Source organism: Oncorhynchus kisutch, linkage group LG13 (assembly GCF_002021735.2).
Source record: "Oncorhynchus kisutch isolate 150728-3 linkage group LG13, Okis_V2, whole genome shotgun sequence".
Classification (NCBI taxonomy): domain Eukaryota; kingdom Metazoa; phylum Chordata; class Actinopteri; order Salmoniformes; family Salmonidae; genus Oncorhynchus; species Oncorhynchus kisutch.
The window spans coordinates 61,792,993-61,811,499 of record NC_034186.2 but is presented as its reverse complement, the minus strand read 5'-3'; the positions used below and the strand labels follow the sequence as shown (position 1 = coordinate 61,811,499).

General features: G+C 47.4%; 1 pseudogene; it reads right to left on the bottom strand.

Moving 5' to 3' along the window:
* Positions 1–18,507, bottom strand: part of LOC109901720 (protein PTHB1-like) — a 117,683-nt pseudogene that overhangs the window by 30,325 nt on the left and 68,851 nt on the right.

Below are 18,507 nucleotides of genomic sequence, written 5' to 3'. Positions count from 1 at the left end.
CGCCGCCATAGGCATGTGGTATTGTGTGGCTGTATATACGTGCGCCCCACACACACACAAAACCGTATACTGTTTGTACACAGATGAGCACATTCTGCAGAGACACAGAGAGCAGATACAAAATTCACCCTGCAGACGAGCCAATAATGTGAATCCTTCAGACTCAATCCAATTGCCTCTCCGGGAGAAAGAGAAAAATAGCTTGTCTGGCCTCTCTCTCTCTCTCTCTCTCTCTCTCTCTCTCTCTCTCTCTCTCTCTCTCTCTCTCTCTCTCTCTCTCTCTCTCTCTCTCTCTCTCTCACACACACACCACACACACACACACACACACACACACACACACACACCTACCCCCCACCCACCCCATCTAAGATTGTCCAGGCGGACCGAGCTGGGCCGTGGGAGTGACGACAGGTAGCCAGGGTGTGGGGCTGAGGCTGTCCCTAGCTGTCCCCCTGCCGCCATGCTGATAGGCCTCTAATGAGCCCTACTGACAGGTAATCAGCCCCGTAATGATGATGACAGGGAAGATACCTGACATTACTCAGGTAGGAGGGAGGGGAGATAACGAGAGAGAAGAGAAAGAGAGAGAGGGGGGGGGATAAAAGGGAGAATGAAATGGTGAGAGAAATATAAGGGGGGGAGAAAGCAGTAGAGGTGAGAGAAAGACAAAGGGAGAGTATTGTGGAAGAAGGAGGTAGAACATAGATCTCACCTCACACTGAAACAATAACCATCAACAGGCTATCAGGACCCCCAACAAGTTGAACTGGACTAACAGTACAGGTTTCACAAGCTGTGATTAAGAGAAGGTGAAGGTAAGGAGAACAAGAGGCTGGGGGGAAATGGATAAGTCTTTTTGTCTGGTAATAAATAGCTGTTGTGCTACAATTTGGTGGTGGTGGATGAGGTCACTTCCCCTCTGACAATGTAAATCACATTGTGGAAATACCAGTTGCGATTGCAAAATAACTTGACTATGGAGAACAGAATGGGGCCTAATATAGAGCCCTGAGGGACTCCCACAGGGACTGACAAAGGTTCAGACAGTAATCCTTCAGAGTTGACATGCTCAACTTGACTGGAAAAGTAATTTAAAGACCAGGCAAGAGAAGAGACTGGAAATACAATGTCATGCTATGAGCCAAGCAAAGCAAAATAATCTCTACAGAATCAAATCCCCGACTAAATCAATAAATATGCCGAAGCCAAAATATGTATTGTCACAGGCAGATATTTCATGTAATTTAATACTTTAGTTGTTGCACATACATGTGAAGTTGGAAGTTTACATACACCTCAGCCAAATACATTTAAACTAGGATTGAGGTCAGGGCTTTGGTGTTGTCTTCCGGTGCCGACAGAGATGTCAGCCTCGCTTCGCGTTCTTAGAAAACTATGCAGTATTTTGTTTTTTATGTGTTATTTATTACATTGTTAGCCCAGGAAATCTTAAGTTTTATTACATACAGTAAGGAGGAACTATTGTATATAAGAGCAACATTATGACCAGGAACACGACTTTCCCGAAGCGGATCCTGTGTTTTGTCCACTACCCGGGACAATGGATCGGATCCCAGGCGGTGACCCAAAACAACGGCGCCACAGAAGGGGCAGACGGAGCGGTCTTCTGGTCAGGCTCCGTAGACGGGCACATCGCGCACTGCTCCTGAGCATACCACTCGCCAATGTCCAGTCTCTTGACAACAAGGTAGACGAAATTCGAGCAAGGGTTACCTTCCAGAGTGACATCAGAGATTGTAACATTCTTTGTTTCTCGGAAACATTGCTCACTCAGGATATGTCAGAGTCGGTACAGCCACCGGTTTTCTTCACGCATCGCGCCGACAGAAACAAACATCTCTCTGGTAAGAAGAAGGGCGGGGTGTATGCCTTATGATTAACGAGACGTGGTGTAATCATAACAACATACAAGAACTCAAGTCCTTTTGTTCACCTGACCTAGATTTCTTTACAATCAAATGCCGACCGCATTATCTACCATCATAATCACAGTCATGTATATCCCCCCCAAGCAGACACATCGACGGCCCTGAAATAACTTAATTTCACTCTATGTAAACTGGAAACCACATATCCTGAGGCTGCATTTATTGCAGCTGGGGATGTTAACAAGGCTAATCTGAAAACAAGGCTCCCTAAATTTTATCAGCATATCGAATGTGCAACCCGGGCTGGCAAAACCCTGGATCATTGTTATTCTAACTTCCGCGACGCATACAAAGCCCTTCCCCGCCCTCCTTTCGGAAAATCTGACCACGACTCCATTTTGTGGCTCCCAGCCTATAGACAGAAACTAAAACAGGAAGCGCCCGTGTTCAGGTCTGTTCAACGCTAGTCCGCCCAATCGGATTCCTCACTTCAAGATTGCTTCGATCACATGGACTGGGATATGTTCCGCATAGCGTCGGACAATAACATTGATGAATACGCTGATTCGGTGAGTGAGTTTAATCAGGGAAAGGTGCCTGGAAACATGACCGAATACAAACAGTGTAGCTATTCCCTCCGCAAGGCAATCAAACAAGCTAAGTGTCACAGTATAGAGACAAAGTAGAGTCGCAATTCAACAGCTCAGACACGAGAGGTATGTGGCAGGGTCTACAGTCAATCACAGACTACAAAAGGAAAACCAGCCCCGTTGCGGACCACGAGGTCTTGATCATCAAGACAAACTAAACAACTTCTTTGCTTGCTTTGAGGACAATACAGTGCCACTGACACGGCCCGCTACCAAAACCTGTGGGCTCTCCTTCACTGCAGCTAACGTGAGTAAAACATTTAAACATGTTAACCCTCGCAAGGCTGCCGGCCCAGACAGCATCACCAGCCGCGTCCTCAGAGCATGCACAGACCAGCTGGCTGGTGTATTTACGGACATATTCAATCAATCCTTATCCCAGTCTGCTGTTCCCACATGCTTCAAGAGTCCTGTCACAGGAAGGCCAACAAGATCATCAAGGACAACAACCACCCAAGCCACTCCCTGTTCACCCCGCTATCATCCAGAAGGCGAGGTCAGTACAGTTAAATCAAAGCGGGGACACTGAAAAACAGCTTCTATCTCAAGGCCTCCAGACTGTTAAACAGCCATCACTAACTTTGAGTGGCTGCTGCCAACACACTGACTCATCTCTAGCCACTTTAATAATGAAAAATTAATGTAATAAATGTATCACTAGCCACTTTAAACAATGCCACTTTATATAATGTTTACATACTCTACATTACTCATCTCATATGTATATACTGTACTCTATACCATCAACTGCAGCTTGCCTATGCCGCTCGGCTATCACTCATTCATTAATCTTTATGTACATATTCTTATTTATTCCTTTACACTTGTGTGTATAAGGTAGTTGTTGTGAAATTGTTAAATTACTTGTTAGATATTACTGCATGGTCGGAACTAGAAGCACAAGCATTTCGCTACACTCGCATTAACATCTGCTAACTACGTGTATGTGACAAATACAATTTATTTGATGGCCACTCCAATACCTTGACTTTGTTGTCCTTAAGCCATTTTGCCACAACTTTGAAAGTATGCTTGGGGTCATTGTCCATTTGGAAGACCCACACATGATGCTGCCACCCCCGTGCTTCACGTTTGGGATGGTGTTCTTCAGCTTGCAAGCCTCCCCCTTTTTCCTCCAAACACAATGATAGTAATTATAGCCAAACAGTTATATGTCCAGAGGACATTTCTCCAAAATGGCTTTTTATGGCTTTTTTTATGGCGGTTTTGGAGCAGTGGCTTCTTCCTTTCATGTCGATATCGGACTCGTTTTACTGTGGACATATTTACTTTTGTACCCGTTTCCTCCAGCATCTTCGCAAGGTTCTTTTCTGTTGTTCTGGGATTGATTTGCACTTTTTGCACCAAAGTACGTTCATCTCTAGGAGACAGAACGCGTCTCCTTCCTGAGCGGTATAACGGCTAAGTGGTCCCATGGTGTTAATACTTGCGTACTATTGTTTGTACAGATGAACGTGGTACCTTCAGGCATTTGGAAATTTCTCCCAAGGATGAACCAGACTTGTCAAGCAAAAAGGCAATGAGTTTGGAGGTAGGCCTTGAAATACATCCACAGGTACACCTCCAATTGACTCAAATTATGTAAATTAGCCTATCAGAAGTTCTAAAGCCATGACATCATTTTTTGGAATTATCCAAGCTGTTTAAAGGCACAGTCAACTTAGTGTATGTAAACTTCTGACACACTGGAATTGTGATACAGTGAATGATAAGTGAAATAATCTGTCTGTAAACAATTGTTGGAAAAATTACTTGTATCATGCACAAAGTAGATGTTGTCATGACGTTGCCCTCTTTGGGTACAGCAAACCCCATCCCCCTCTCCCTGACTCCTACAACTAGGCTGCTGTGGTCAGAGAGGTCGTAAATTCCTCGAAGAGATTATCTCCTCATGGCCACAGGAATTTCTTCCACCTCACAGAACTTGAGGTCCGAACAACATTCATGTTCCGGAGAAGGTATAAAAGATTGGTGAAGAATCCAGCTATGAACTGGTCCATTTGTTACATTTTGGTGAGGCTCATGGGAGACGGTGCGGCAACATTACCACAATTCTGTTTATATAATAGCCTCAGATATGAGGTTACATCTAATTGTTGTATAAGATGAATGAGTGAGGATGATACTGTTTGTAAAGTTGTGTAATGTGATTTTGGATGGTTTAATGAAGGAAACTCCAATTCCCTTTTGAGTTTAACTAAATCAGAGGACCGCCCATGAACCCAGTTAGGGTCGGGCATCCTGGGACAGGCCCTTTTCTGCAACTCCTGAATAAAACCCCAACTTTGAGAAATTCTCACTCGACCATGTTTTTCTCCATTACGAGAGGACAAAGGTTGCAGACCATTGCTGAATCTTTTAACCATACCAGGTGGTTAAACTCTTAGACTATCGATACCGACAGAATAAGAACAAGTCTTTAATATGAATTACTAGTCTGCAGCTAGGAATTCGGTATCATTGAACGCGAATAACGACATCCGCCGAAACATCCATTCTACAACAACATGAATGTCGCTCTGAACTATCCCCTCTAACCACGACAGACAGAGAGCGAGAGATGGACAATTCTCCAAAAGAAACAAACAGCGATTTTCAACAGCGATCAAGACGACACACTGAGCGTAAATATATATATTGATTGCAATTGTTCCCGAATAAGTGAGTGTTCATGTGCAAAGGATTAGTATTTCAATTGTTATAATTATCACTCTGTAGTGACTTCTCAGGTGACCCCCACTTCCCCTTTTGTCTAACAAGCCACCGTGCCGGTTTAGCCCACTAGGGCACATTCTCCTGTCATTTCTTGTAACCATATTTACTTTGTTTGTTTGTTTGTGCATTTCTGTGAATTACTTAATTAGTAAATAAATGATTTAAGACAATTGATGTATGGATGACTCATAGTGAAGACTGGGTTTGTGCAGATAACCAACAATTTACGACGTTTGGAATGAGACTAACGTGAGGTAAAGTCAATCATTAATTAATTAAGAAGACTAATTGATCAGATATGAAAATATCTGAAAAGTTATATCAGGAAATTATAACTTTGTAATCTGAATATTTTCCTTGGTGCACCGACTTCCTAGTTAATTACAGTTACATGATTAATCAGTTTAAATCGCGTAATACTAATTACAGAGAATCTTTGATAACTAAAAGTCTTAATTTAATGACAGTAAAGACACGACAATGTCCTACCCGACGTGCCCAAACTATAGTTTGTTAACAAGAAATTTGTGGAGTGGTTGAAAAACTAGTTTTAATGACTCCAACCTAAGTGGATGTAAACTTCTGACTTCAACTGTATGACCTGATGTAAAAGCAAACCATATCTCATCCTTTTTCATTGTATGAGTAGCTGGCTCCCCTTTGTGTGCAATTTGCAATTCATTACTGCCACAATCAAATTAACATTGTACTTTACTCCCGACAATACTCCTCCTTTGAATTTCCATCAAGAGAAGAAGAAATGAAATGAAGAGAGCTAGGGAGACACATGGAGAGAAGGAAGTGTGGGGGAGGAGGAAAAGGTGAGCGGTAGAGAGGTTTCTAGTACTAGTTTCTAGTAATGTAAACTTCAGGGAAGATGTGAGCAGGAATAGAACTGAGACATTAAGAGTCAGCAGCTCTATTCACAGCAGAGTGGAAAGCGAGGGAGAGAAACAGAGAGCGAGGGAGAGAAACAGAGAGCGAGGGAGAGAAACAGAGAGCGAGGGAGAGAAACAGAGAGCGAGGGAGAGAAACAGAGAGCGAGGGAGAGAAACGGAGAGCGAGGGAGAGAAACGGAGAGCGAGGGAGAGAAACGGAGAGCGAGGGAGAGAAACGGAGAGCGAGGGAGAGAAACAGAGAGCGAGGGAGAGAAACAGAGAGCGAGGGAGAGAAACAGAGAGCCAGGGAGAGAAACAGAGAGCGAGGGAGAGAAACAGAGAGCGAGGGAGAGAAACAGAGAGCGAGGGAGAGAAACAGAGAGCGAGGGAGAGAAACAGAGAGCGAGGGAGAGAAACAGAGAGCGAGGGAGAGAAACAGAGAGCGAGGGAGAAAAACAGAGAGCGAGGGAGAGAAACAGAGAGCGAGGGAGAGAAACAGAGAGCGAGGGAGAGAAACAGAGAGCCAGGGAGAGAAACAGAGAGCCAGGGAGAGAAACAGAGAGCGAGGGAGAGAAACAGAGAGCGAGGGAGAGAAACAGAGAGCGAGGGAGAGAAACAGAGAGCGAGGGAGAGAAACAGAGAGCGAGGGAGAGAAACAGAGAGCGATGGAGAGAAACAGAGAGCGAGGGAGAGAAACAGAGAGCGGGAACAAGTGGAAGAAGAAAAAAAAGGAGGGGTAGAAGAAGGAGGTTGTTCTGGTTGACCGCACCGATCTGTTAGTCGGGCCAAGCTAAACGAGCGCCCCGTCAATTACCAGAGAGATGAGTTTCCTGTGACCCTCCTCTCTTCTCCCCCTTACCTTCTTCCCTCCTGTTTTACTGCGGCAAAGAGAGGCTATGGATGTGGATCAGTGGTCATGAAGGATAAGAGACGACAAGAGAGAAACTTCAATCTCAAGTTTTATTAGTCGTATGTACAGGATACACATAGTATACAGTGGCAGGTAGCCTATCGGTTAAGAGCGTTGGTCCAGTAACTGAAAGGTCGCTGGTTCAAATCTCCAAGCCGGTCAGTTAACCCTCAACAACAACCAGCAACCTGACTTCTCGGCCCCCGGCCCAAGCTCCCAGACGCCAGGCCACCAACCATCCAAGTTCCACCCACAGTTCCCCTCGAGAGCTGCCCTTCAACCACCCAGAGGAACTTAAAAACTGCTGACTCTCTCTACTGCAGTCCTGTTGATGTGGATCGGGGCATGTTCCCTGCTCTGCTTCCTGAAGTCAACAATCAACTCCTTTGTTTTGCTGACATTGAGGGAGAGGTTGTTGTCCTGGCACCACAATGCCAGTTCACTTACCTCCTCTCTATAGGCTGACTCATTGTTGTTGGTTATCAGGCCTACTACCGTGGTGTCGTCAGCAGACGTGATGCTGGAGTTGGTGTTGTGCAAAACCACAGTCGTGGGTGAACAGGGAGTACAGCAGAGCTCTCCTCTGCAGCTTTTCTCCTGTTCTATCTCCATTCCCCTTCTCCTCTTCCCCTTTTCCTTGTTTAAATCAGCCCAGTGGCACAGGTCATTATCTACAGCCTCTTTCTCTCTCCAACGTTTCTCGTTCTCTCTTCTCTAATCCATTCTACCACTCCCCCCAATCCTTCACCGAAACCTTATTCCAATGAACAGAATTCCAAGGACTTATCCCAATTGGAATTCCAGTCCTGGGAGCGTCCGTGGGGAAAGGGAATCTCGTTCACCTGTGACGACCTCACCTGAGATGAAAAGATTCTAAAGAGGTCAAAGGTGAGACGAGGGGTCAAAGACAATCTCTTACACACACACACACATCACGCACCCACTCATATGAGTGTGTGTCAGATGCTCCTATTAGCTCCTGGCCTTATCTTTTCCGTACAGTACGTTATCTTTATTTCTGTCCAGTGTGAGTAGCGCTTCCTAAAATAGCCCATCTCTCCACACGTATGGGCTAATGCAGCGGGCCTGACCCTAATTACCTTTCATTAACTTAATCCCATTCACAAGAGCAACCACAACAACAAACACACCGAAATACACACACGCTCTCACTCTCAGTGACTCCATCTCTCTGGGGCCTCATCAGTCCATTCAGGTGCAGGCTATATATGGCCCAGCTGAGTGGATGTCTGCTCGCATGTGTGCTCTCGGGCGTGTTTACCGTGTGTGAGGTGATGAAAGAAAAAGTGTGTAAGGGAGGTTGTGTTTGACGATGTCAATGTGTGTGTGTTAGCAACCTGTCCCTATGACTCTCATGAAGGGGCAGTGGGGTATTTGGTGTGAAATTGGGTAAATAGGGAGAGGACAGCATATAGATACACCTCTAACCTGTGTGATGATGAGGTGTCATGTGTTTAATCACAGTGGAAACCCTAATAGACAGACGGGCTATGGAACTACTGTTCATGTCAGTCTGTCTCTCTCTCTCTCACACACACACACACGAACACACACACACACACACACACACACACACACACACACACACACACACACACACACACACACACACACACACACACGGCCCTGCTACAGGACACACCACAACTGGTGAGAGCACACACACTTTCGGTCTCTATGGGGGCAGAAATCTGTCGTCGTATCATGTGGACTCATGGAGGGCTTCTCTCAACACACTTGTTTATGTGTCAATCTAAATTACTAACAGAACAACTCCCCTGTGACACACATACACAACTCAACAAGACCCCTCTGGCCCTCTCAGAAAATGTCCCCCTCACCCCCCCTACCGCATTCTCACTGCCATAGCCTTCCTTGACCAAACGGACATCAAGGCTGAATACAGGCACCAGTTCAAAGCTACACTATCTGAAACGTCACTAGCCTATTGGAGGCCTGTGGGAGGAAGCATCGTTACTCCCTGTATATCTGTGAGAGGGAAGGGTGTACATTATGGCCCAAAATCAGGCATATTCGTCTCCCCTCCTCTGTCCCGATTACATTCACTCAGTCTAGATATAACTCTTCTCTTCACACACAGGTCAGTAACACCGTCCTCATCCTCTGTGGAGCTGCCAGGAGTATATTCAGTGGCACCTGGGAGAGAGTGTGTGGTAGCAGAACCACTTAGGGGCTTCAGAGCGGATCACTGAGGTATTTTGTGTTTATTCACCAGGGTCAGAGGGGGAGACCTGGGTCAAGCAGCCAGGAGACAGATGGGGAGAGAGAGAAAGCAATGTGTGTGTGTGTGTGTGCATACGTGCGTGTGCACACTCCCAGCAGATGTGCTGTGTCCTGTACCAGGGGTAGCAGTGTGTGTGTGTCTCACCAGCTGTGGTGTGTCCTGTAGCAGGGGTAGCAGTGTGTGTGTGTGTGTGTCTCACCAGCTGTGGTGTGTCCTGTACCAGGGGTAGCAGTGTGTGTGTGTGTGTGTCTCACCAGCTGTGGTGTGTCCTGTACCAGGGGTAACAGTGTGTGTGTCTCACCAGCTGTGGTGTGTCCTGTACCAGGGGTGACAGTGTGTGTGTGTGTGTGTGTGTGTCTCACCAGCTATGGTGTGTCCTGTACCAGGGGTGAAGTGTGTGTGTGTGTGTCTCACCAGCTGTGGTGTGTCCTGCAGCAGGGGTAACAGTGTGTGTGTGTGTGTGTGTGTGTGTGTGTGTGTGTGTGTGTGTGTGTGTGTGTGTCACCAGCTGTGGTGTGTCCTGTACCAGGGGTAACAGCGTGTGTGTGTGTCTCACCAGCTGTGGTGTGTCCTGTACCAGGGGTAGCAGTGTGTGTGTGTGTCTCACCAGCTGTGGTGTGTCCTGTACCAGGGGTAGCAGTGTGTGTGTGTGTCTCACCAGCTGTGGCGTGTCCTGTACCAGGGGCAACAGTGTGTGTGTGTGTCTCACCAGCTGTGGTGTGTCCTGTACCAGGGGTAACAGTGTGTGTGTGTGTCACCAGCTGTGGTGTGTCCTGTACCAGGGGTAACAGTGTGTGTGTGTGTCTCACCAGCTGTGGTGTGTCCTGTACCAGGGGTAACAGTGTGTGTGTGTGTCACCAGCTGTGGTGTGTCCTGTACCAGGGGTAACAGTGTGTGTGTGTGTCTCACCAGCTGTGGTGTGTCCTGTACCAGGGGTAACAGTGTGTGTGTGTCTCACCAGCTGTGGTGTGTCCTGTAGCATGGGTAACAGTGTGTGTGTGTGTCTCACCAGCTGGGGTGTGTCCTGTACCAGGGGTAGCAGTGTGTGTGTGTCTCACCAGCTGTGGTGTGTCCTGTAACAGGAGTAACAGTGTGTGTGTGTGTGTGTGTGTCTCTCACCAGCTGTGGTGTGTCCTGTACCAGGGGTAGCAGTGTGTGTGTGTGTGTGTCTCACCAGCTGTGGTGTGTCCTGTACCAGGGGTAGCAGTGTGTGTGTGTGTGTGTCTCACCAGCTGTGGTGTGTCCTGTACCAGGGGTAGCAGTGTGTGTGTGTGTGTGTCTCACCAGCTGTGGTGTGTCCTGTACCAGGGGTAGCAGTGTGTGTGTGTGTGTGTGTCTCACCAGCTGTGGTGTGTCCTGTACCAGGGGTAGCAGTGTGTGTGTGTGTCTCACCAGCTGTGGTGTGTCCTGTACCAGGGGTAACAGTGTGTGTGTGTGTCTCACCAGCTGTGGTGTGTCCTGTACCAGGGGTAGCAGTGTGTGTGTGTGTGTGTCTCACCAGCTGTGGTGTGTCCTGTACCAGGGGTAACAGTGTGTGTGTGTGTCTCACCAGCTGTGGTGTGTCCTGTACCAGGGGTAACAGTGTGTGTGTGTGTGTGTGTGTGCGTGTGTGTGTGTGCGTGTGTGTGTCTCACCAGCTGTGGTGTGTCCTGTACCAGGGGTAACAGTGTGTGTGTGTGTCTCACCAGCTGTGGTGTGTCCTGTACCAGGGGTAACAGTGTGTGTGTGTGCCACCAGCTGTGGTGTGTCCTATACCAGGGGTAACAGTGTGTGTGTGTGTCTCACCAGCTGTGGTGTGTCCTGTACCAGGGGTAACAGTGTGTGTGTGTCTCACCAGCTGTGGTGTGTCCTGTAGCAGGGGTAACAGTGTGTGTGTGTGTCTCACCAGCTGGGGTGTGTCCTGTACCAGGGGTAGCAGTGTGTGTGTGTCTCACCAGCTGTGGTGTGTCCTGTAACAGGAGTAACAGTGTGTGTGTGTGTGTGTGTGTGTGTGTGTGTGTGTGTGTGTGTGTGTGTGTGTGTGTGTGTGTGTGTGTGTGTGTGTCTCTTACCAGCTGTGGTGTGTCCTGTACCAGGGGTAGCAGTGTGTGTGTGTGTGTGTCTCACCAGCTGTGGTGTGTCCTGTACCAGGGGTAACAGTGTGTGTGTGTCTCACCAGCTGTGGTGTGTCCTGTAGCAGGGGTAACAGTGTGTGTGTGTGTCTCACCAGCTGGGGTGTGTCCTGTACCAGGGGTAGCAGTGTGTGTGTGTCTCACCAGCTGTGGTGTGTCCTGTAACAGGAGTAACAGTGTGTGTGTGTGTGTGTGTGTGTGTGTGTGTGTGTGTGTGTGTGTGTGTGTGTGTGTGTGTGTGTGTGTGTGTGTGTGTGTGTGTGTGTGTGTGTCTCTTACCAGCTGTGGTGTGTCCTGTACCAGGGGTAGCAGTGTGTGTGTGTGTGTGTCTCTTACCAGCTGTGGTGTGTCCTGTACCAGGGGTAGCAGTGTCTGTGTGTGTGTGTCTCACCAGCTGTGGTGTGTCCTGTACCAGGGGTAGCAGTGTGTGTGTGTCTCACCAGCTGTGGTGTGTCCTGTACCAGGGGTAGCAGTGTGTGTGTGTGTGTGTCTCACCAGCTGTGGTGTGTCCTGTACCAGGGGTAGCAGTGTGTGTGTGTGTGTGTCTCACCAGCTGTGGTGTGTCCTGTACCAGGGGTAGCAATGTGTGTGTGTGTGTGTCTCACCAGCTGTGGTGTGTCCTGTACCAGGGGTAACAGTGTGTGTGTGTGTCTCACCAGCTGTGGTGTGTCCTGTACCAGGGGTAGCAGTGTGTGTGTGTGTCTCACCAGCTGTGGTGTGTCCTGTAGCAGGGGTAACAGTGTGTGTGTGTGTGTGCGTGTGTGTGTGTGCGTGTGTGTGTCTCACCAGCTGTGGTGTGTCCTGTACCAGGGGTAGCAGTGTGTGTGTGTGTCTCACCAGCTGTGGTGTGTCCTGTACCAGGGGTAACAGTGTGTGTGTGTCTCACCAGCTGTGGTGTGTCCTGTAGCAGGGGTAACAGTGTGTGTGTGTGTGTGTGCGTGTGTGTATGTGCGTGTGTGTGTCTCACCAGCTGTGGTGTGTCCTGTACCAGGGGTAGCAGTGTGTGTGTGTGTCTCACCAGCTGTGGTGTGTCCTGTACCAGGGGTAGCAGTGTGTGTGTGTGTCTCACCAGCTGTGGTGTGTCCTGTACCAGGGGTAGCAGTGTGTGTGTGTGTCTCACCAGCTGTGGTGTGTCCTGTACCAGGGGTAACAGTGTGTGTGTGTGTCTCACCAGCTGTGGTGTGTCCTGTAGCAGGGGTAACAGTGTGTGTGTGTGTGTGTGCGTGTGTGTATGTGCGTGTGTGTGTCTCACCAGCTGTGGTGTGTCCTGTACCAGGGGTAGCAGTGTGTGTGTGTGTCTCACCAGCTGTGGTGTGTCCTGTACCAGGGGTAACAGTGTGTGTGTGTGTCTCACCAGCTGTGGTGTGTCCTGTACCAGGGGTAACAGTGTGTGTGTGTGTCTCACCAGCTGTGGTGTGTCCTGTACCAGGGGTAACAGTGTGTGTGTGTGTGTCTCACCAGCTGTGGTGTGTCCTGTACCAGGGGTAGCCGTGTGTGTGTGTGTCTCACCAGCTGTGGTGTGTCCTGTACCAGGGGTGACAGTGTGTGTGTGTCTCACCAGCTGTGGTGTGTCCTGTAGCAGGGGTAACAGTGTGTGTGTGTGTGTACGTGTGTGTGTGTGCGTGTGTGTGTCTCACCAGCTATGGTGTGTCCTGTACCAGGGGTAGCAGTGTGTGTGTGTCTCACCAGCTGTGGTGTGTCCTGTACCAGGGGTAACAGTGTGTGTGTGTGTCTCACCAGCTGTGGTGTGTCCTGTACCAGGGGTAGCAGTGTGTGTGTGTGTGTCTCTCACCAGCTGTGGTGTGTTCTGTACCAGGGGTAGCAGTGTGTGTGTCTCACCAGCTGTGGTGTGTCCTGTACCAGGGGTAGCAGTGTGTGTGTGTCTGTGGTGTGTCCTGTACCAGGGGTAGCAGTGTGTGTGTGTGTCTCACCAGCTGTGGTGTGTCCTGTACCAGGGGTAGCAGTGTGTGTGTGTGTGTCTCTCACCAGCTGTGGTGTGTTCTGTACCAGGGGTAGCAGTGTGTGTGTCTCACCAGCTGTGGTGTGTCCTGTACCAGGGGTAGCAGTGTGTGTGTGTCTGTGGTGTGTCCTGTACCAGGGGTAGCAGTGTGTGTGTGTGTCTGTGGTGTGTCCTGTACCAGGGGTAGCAGTGTGTGTGTGTGTCTGTGGTGTGTCCTGTACCAGGGGTAGCAGTGTGTGTGTGTGTCTGTGGTGTGTCCTGTACCAGGGGTAGCAGTGTGTGTGTGTGTCTGTGGTGTGTCCTGTACCAGGGGTAGCAGCGTAGCCTCCAGGATGGCGTTTTGCTCTGTGTTGAGGCCCTGCCACAGGGAGACCAGGATGATGAGGAGGTGGGTGGCACTGCGCAGGCGGACAAACGCCTTATTCAGACATGCCCGGTTCTCCTCCGCTACATCTGCCAACGCTAACACCTGACAGAGAGAGAGTCAGGGCCTGCTGTCATTCACCAGAAGCAACTTATCTAAGCAACTCTGAATCAAGTGTCAACTCTGTAATGCAAAGGTACTTTATACAAGCAGGTTTCCTGTTGTCCACTAGAATGATAAGGGATTGAACGGGGCCCTGATTCAAAGTGCCAATGGAAACAAGGCTTCAGGGTCAACATGGGGAGTCCAAGTCATTCATGTTAATTCCTCCATACAAGACGTTCTCTAGAAGTCAACTCCGTAAAGCATCAGTAACCTTCTCTAGAAGTCAACTCCGTAACTCATCAGTAACCTTCTCTAGAAGTCAACTCCGTAACGCATCAGTAACCTTCTCTAGAAGTCAACTCCGTAACGCATCAGTAACCTTCTCTAGAAGTCAACTCCGTAACTCATCAGTAACCTTCTCTAGAAGTCAACTCCGTAACGCATCAGTAACCTTCTCTAGAAGTCAACTCCGTAACTCATCATTAACCTTCTCTAGAAGTCAACTCCATAACTCATCAGTAACCTTCTCTAGAAGTCAACTCCGTAAGCCATGTGAATGAGCATGGAGAGGGAGGTGGCTCTGCAGCGTCTCTAGGTGTGGTCTGAGAGTTGAACCTGAACAGGAGGTCAATACCTCCATTTTTGGGACGGATGAGGGGGACAACATGAACGAGCGATGACAGAAGACGGATGAAGGTGAACAGAACAAGAGAAGGCACGTCAGAGGGAGAGAAATAAGAGATGAGGGGAAGTCAAGAGGAGGGGAAAGGAAAGAGTGAGAATATCCTGTCTGTGGATGTGTGACTAATGGCAGAGTGCAGGTAAGAGTTGGGGTCAACACCGTTTTCAGTTTCACCATGGCAGAGCACCTCGATTCATGAATGCACTGGAATCTAGAGGGAAAGTAAAACCAGCCCTGTAGTGGTGCATGTAGGCTAGCTAGTGGGAGAGTAGTACAGTATGGTGTGTTGGACAGCACACAACTGATTATCTGCACACCACAGGCGGCACCTTAACTGGGGAGGACAGGCTCATAGTAACGGCTGGAACAGAATTAATGGAATGTTTTCGAAACACATCAAACACATGGTTTCCATGTCCATCCACTCCATTATAGTCATTATTATGAGCCGTCCTCCCTCAGTAGCCTCCTGTGCTGGATGCACACACACACACACACACACACACACACACACACACACACACACACACACACACACACACACACACACACAGGTAGTACTGTGGCACTGTAAGCCAAACACAACCCACGTAACCATTAACACAGTCCCCCCCTCCACTCCCCCCACTTCCGTCTCCCCGGCAACCATGTCAATCAGCCAAACGTTTGTTTAACGTCTCTCCCCCCCGGCTCCTCCCAAAGAAAACCTCTAGAGGAAACGGACTTTCAAAGGGGTGAATTTGCTAGTAAAGATTGGTGTGTATTGATAAAAAGGGCCGCCCTGCCAAGCCGAGCCAAATGGAGGTTCCCAGTCAAGGGCTGCATTGTGTGGGACCAAACGCAGAGCTGATTGATGCCAGCTGAGGGGAACAGAGGCACATTTAACCAGAAAGGCCACGACACCATGCTAATTCATATGGGTTATAGTGAGAGGGATGGGGGAGCGAGATTTAGTCCAGTGCAAAGACTAGCAGTAAAAAACGTGTCACTGTCCTAATACTTTTAGAGTTCACTGTATTTAAGCGAGTAAAATGTACAGGGTGGTAAAGCTAGCTAGCATTTCCCCCTTATTCACTAATTTAGTAATCCTAGCTCGGTGCTAGCTAAGCTCCTGGCAATGTCAACACATTTTCCAACTGTCAAATGTTTCAAAAGTGTCAAAAGTGTCATAAAACATTTAGTTAACAAATGGTAGCTGTCTCACTATTTTAAGACAAACATTGTACTTTTGCACATTATGAACCTTTACCAAGGACAAATTAAGACAGAAACAAAATGCTGTTCTTTCTATTTTGGCTACACAGGAGGAGAATGTGAGGGGTGAGAGGTCAGTGAAATGTCACTTCCTGGTGACCTCTTGCTTCAATAAAAAAAAAAAAAAAATGATATTTATTTAACGTTTTAGTTTAGTATTTCATAACTGACATTGTACGTTTGCACATTTCTAATAACAAAATTAGCTAATAAGAAGCCAGAAAAACGCTGGGCTCTCACCAAGGAAGTGATGTCACATGTCACCTCTCCTCTTTAGTCAAAACGAAAGCAACTGGTTTCTGCCTTTTAATTTGTCCTGTTTTAAAAAGGTTCGTAATGTTCCACAGTACAATGTAAATAGTGAAATAACATTAACCAAATGTTTCATGAGTTTTACGACAATTAACGTGTTGACACTGTTGCAGCGGGCTTAGCTAGCTAGCTACAACCTTAGTGAAAAAGAGGGAAATGCTTGCTTGCTTTATCACCCTGTGTTAGCAACAACTATTTTAGTGAGTAAAATGTACTGAAGGTGTCTGAAATGGGGAATTGAATGTGAATGCTTTTAATATCAATATTTGTTAAATCTACTCAAGAAAAGTTCAACTGAAAAATGTCAATAGTAGGATTCTTCCAGCGATACCTTCAGTAATTGCTTACATCTGGAAATTAGAAATACAATTTTCATATTACCTTGAACATTCTGTGTTGTGCCTGTATTCTTTTTGATATAACATTTACATTTTAGGCATTAAGCAGACGCTCTTCTCTAGAATTACTTACAGGAGTAATTAGGGTTAAGTGCCTTGCTCAAGGGTACAGACAGATTTTTCACGGGGATTCAAACCAGCGACCTATCGGTTACTGTCCCTCTGCCCTTAACCACTAGGCTACTTTATGAATGGGAAAATAGAAATGACAGTACATTGACTGCATAGAATTCACACAGACGTTTAATGTTGGTGTTATAGATCAGTGGCAAACTGCACAGCTAATTACCATGAAGTGCTTAGCTATAAATGGGGAAATATATTTGACAGCATAGAATTCATACATAGAACCGTCATGTGTGCGTTATAGACCAGTACGACCAACTTAGGCCTCATTTTGAAGTGGAGGAGGGCTGTTAATAATGAGTGACAATAGAGTTATGAGATGTCCCTCAACTACACGAGCTGATCCGTAAAATGTACCCTGATGATTCTTTATCTTTATTCACCTCAGTGAGAGGGAGAAGATCGTCGTCACAGACCTACACCGGACAGTGGGGGAAACGGGTCTAGTACATTCTATAGATCAGCATCATTTTCAAACTGTGGCTTGGCCTTTAGGCATATTCACCATCACTGGTATGGCAGAAGCACACTTTTGAGAACAGCCATAATGATGACACTACACTGTCATTGTAATGATTCATCTATTAAGAAACCTAAATAAGAGCTCTTGCATAGCATGAATACTCTATAGATATGCTATGGATCTATTTCATTGACCTTTAACAATGCGGTTGGGACATTCCTGAAATGACGTGTAATTAATGAGTTATGGATATGTATTTATGGATATGTAGCCAAAGTAAATCGTTACCAAATAGTCATAACCCCTACACAACCCCTAGCATAGTGTGTGTTATACAACTGTGAGCCCACGAGAGGACTAAGCATTCATATAGCAGTTAGAACTGTTCAGGCCACAGTGATGTCCAAGGCAGACACCAGCAGAGATCGTACTGCACACCTACAGGTGTATATTGTGCGCATTTAAATTGTAGATGTGTGTGCAAATGTGAACATGTACTGTAAGTGTTCAACATTTGTGTGTGTTTGTGTTTATGCAAGTGCAAGTGCATGTGTGTGCATGTGTGTGCACGTTGGGGTAGCACATCCTCGACCAATGATAAGTCTTCAAAGATTGGCCAACATATGATTCCTGGAGGGCCAAAACCACAGAAGGGGAGGCTGAAATACATATAGCCTGAACACATGTCTGTGTGTGTAGATAGCGTATGAATTAGGTGTAATTTTAGCATCGGTGGTGGGTGATTGACACTGTGGGGTTTGTGGTGTCTGCTTGCACCTTGGGGAGAGAAAGAGGAGTTTGGATAGTGTTATGTGAACGCTGCTAAGACGTGGGTCTGACTGTTACTTTCATGTAAAGCGACAAGGACACAGCTATTAGCAAAGAGGTATTCTCAGTTTAGCCCACTGATTAGACCCTTCCTGCTCAGTTAGCCACAGCAACCAACATGGACAACTTCCAAACACAACCCACATCTCATACTGAACACACGCCCAGCAGAGGTGAGCTGTGCTAACTGGTAGTGGAAAATGACGTGTCCTCCTCTCTGAGGAGGAGGACATACAACATGAGAGAGAGAGAGAGAGAGAGAGAGAGAGAGAGAGAGAGAGACATAGAGAGAGAGAGACAGATACAGAGAGAGAGAAACAGATACAGAGAGGTAGAGAGACATGGAGAGAGGAGAAAGGGAAAGAGGAGAGAGGGAAAGATGAAAGAGGAGAGAGGGAAAGAGGAAAGAGGAGAGAGGGAGAGAGGAGAGAGGGAAAGAGGAAAGAGGAGAGAGGGAAAGAGGAGAGAGGGAAAGAGGAGAGAGGGAGAGAGGGGAGAGGGAGAGAGGAGAGAGGGAAAGAGGAAAGAGGAGAGAGGGAGAGAGGAGAGAGGGAAAGAGGAAAGAGGAGAGA